Below are 2779 nucleotides of genomic sequence, written 5' to 3' on the forward strand. Positions count from 1 at the left end.
ACATAATATATATTCTTGTCTAGCTCTTTTTTTACTTTTTTTTTTTTGAGGTGGCAAAAGCCACTGGGACCTTAAAAGGCTTGCTTTTCGCTGACCTGCTTTTCTGGCACTGCCCGAGCAAACATAGCTAGCTGACGGTGCTCTAGTTTTTTAAGTTTGTTTTTTCCTTTGAGGGTGATTTTGTTTTCTTGTTTGTTGTTGTTGTTGAGGCGCTGCTTTTCTTGAAAGCATTCCAGTTGAGAGCCCAAACTCTTAATTGCTGGGGTGAGCTCACGCACTTGTCTTATTTGGCCTTTCCTGGGCTCATCAAACTGTAGTTCGTCTACAATTTAAGAAAAGGATTCGCTGACGTAATTGCTTTCTTCTACCTTTTGGAGGTCAGACCTTTAACATAAAGGCTATATTTTTTATCTGTGCTGTCCGGAGATCAACTTGTTTCTTTCCTTAGCTTGTCTTTGCTGGACAGCACGTAGCACCTACGTAAATTCTAAGCAACAAAATACTATTTTCAACAAGCATTCTTTCCTCGTTTCATTAGAAGTTTTGTTGTCGTGTTGTGTTGTGCTGAACCAAATTTGATGTGTTAATATTTTGGCACTTCAGTCACCCTCCTAAAAGTCTCCGATAGCCAAGTGTTTCACCTAATGAAACTTAAGTAGTTTGTATACCAATAGTTAACTTATTCTCACTCCGGTGAATTTTATTTGAACATTATTACGCCGCTGACGCAGCTACCCGAAGTGCTAAAGCTGACATCGTTCCTCCGTTGAAAAAAAACCAAAGCAAAGCAAAAAAAAAAAAAAAAAGCACGCTCAACGACCGCAGAAACGTTTTCAAATGAGCCGGTTTGCACCAGGCACGATATAAAATGCTCAACCTTCCTTTCGTTCAGGCTAGGTAAAAGAAAACGGCCCGTGTTTCGTGCGTAACCATCACGAGTAACGTTTCGACTTTTTTTTTTTTTTAATTGTCACTATATTTTTACGCACCCAAAAAAAACTGGGCCCGTCCGGGATTTGAACCCGGGACCTCTCGCACCCAAAGCGAGAATCATACCCCTAGACCAACGGGCCGCCATGAATGTGCGAAACGCTGCGAAAGTTGTAAAGCTGCTTCCGTTTCTGCGTCGGACGTGTTACGTGCTCTTGACAACACTCTTGTGTCTCGCTAAAAATGGCGGTAATTCCTCGTCGTACAGACATACTCAAAGTTAGAACTAAACTGCAGTGCTCGTCTGCTTACCCTTCTTCTGAGCAAAACATTGAATTAAACCAAGTTTAAAGTGAAATTCACTTTATTTTCGTCTATACATTTGTACAGGCGACGACGGCGTGGATGAAAAGGCAACATATGTTAGCTTGGCGAGGCCCATCCCCGTTTTTTTTTGCAAATGCAGAGAAAAAATATTAACAGAAAATTACTATCGCGTTACAAAAGACGAAGAAAAAAGAAAAACTATTGCGCTGCAAAATAAAAAAAGAAAAGAAGCAAACACGAAGCTCAGAAACGTGGAAACGACTCATTGTCACTGTTCACTAGCGTCTAGTCGTGATGAACAGGTTACATGAACACTTCATTAACATAATGCTGTGTAACAATTTCAACAGGGATGTTGTTCCTTATTAAATTATTTAGTAACGATCAAAGGTTTCGTCAGCAATCGCGATTGTACATTTTTATATGTCTGGTTTGAAAGCAATTCAATTATAAAAAAGAAATGTCAGCCAACCTTATCTAGAAAGATTTATGTTGCATAAAAGGCAGTATTTAAGAGGCGATCTCTTAAAATTGTTTCCAAGACCTTAAGACGTCATTTTGGAGAGTAAAACACCAATCATTTTATCATTTTCCTCGCTGAACTTAGTAGGGAAACTGACGTTTCCTACGTCACGTGTTGTGAATTGCCTCTACTTGAGGAGCCCAGCTGGAGTATATGTCATGTGAGGTCACTTTATTCGCTAAATATAGCGGAGAAAGTAAATTCGTGTATTGCCTTTTTATGGCGGATCACGTGACATCAATTTTTCCGCTAACTCTAGCGGGAAAAGTGAATTGGTGACTACGTCACTTGACGTCTATTTCCCCGATAAACGTAGCGTAAACTCTGAATTTGGGGTAAAGGGCACATGACGTGAGATCACGTGACGTCAATTTCCCAGCTAAATGTAGCGGGACATGGCCGGACGAACAGTTGGACAAAATTTTAGGATAGAGGGTGTTAAAAGGCATTTCATGGTTTAAAAGAATTTCATTGCATTCCAAAGAAATATCTAAAGGAAACACCCAGAGAAATATTGAATCAGCGATTGTCCCAAGAAATGAGCATATCTTACGTCCCCCAAAAAGAATACCATTGTGGCGAAAAAACCGTACCAATAAAAGAGGCCTAAAATATTGCTCCCCTGCATCTGCCCTTTGAAACTCTAGTCAAATTTCAGTGACTAACAGCAACAAACGACTTTGGACCAATCTTAAGCACGGGCAGCATGCACCGCCAGGTATCTTTGGCAGGCTTCCAAATCGCTTATTTACACGCAGAGATTGATTACAAGCTGCCAGTGTAAACATTCGCGCGCATGTTGCGCGTGCTTAACACTGGTTGCTCTGGGTTGCCGCTGTTTCCCGCTTAATGGGGACTAGGGCTTTGATGTGCCACGTAAAGTTGCACTCGAAAAGAAAAGGGCATCCATGTCAAACATGTATCCTACCTATGGACAGTCATGAGCTTGTGCCAGTTAGGTTCGTTGTTTTTTTTTTACCAATAACACTGAACAGACCA

At 40.8% G+C, this 2779-nt stretch overlaps 1 non-coding gene across 1 annotated transcript; it reads right to left on the reverse strand.

Annotated features, from left to right (window-relative positions):
- Positions 1-1001: 1001 nt before the first annotated feature.
- Positions 1002-1073, reverse strand: Trnap-ugg. Its single transcript has one exon. It is a non-coding gene; the product is annotated as a tRNA-Pro (tRNA).
- Between the last annotated feature and the right edge of the window lie 1706 nt (positions 1074-2779).

This window comes from Ixodes scapularis, unplaced genomic scaffold (genome assembly GCF_016920785.2).
Source record: "Ixodes scapularis isolate PalLabHiFi unplaced genomic scaffold, ASM1692078v2 PGA_scaffold11__112_contigs__length_91849675, whole genome shotgun sequence".
Lineage (NCBI taxonomy): Eukaryota > Metazoa > Arthropoda > Arachnida > Ixodida > Ixodidae > Ixodes > Ixodes scapularis.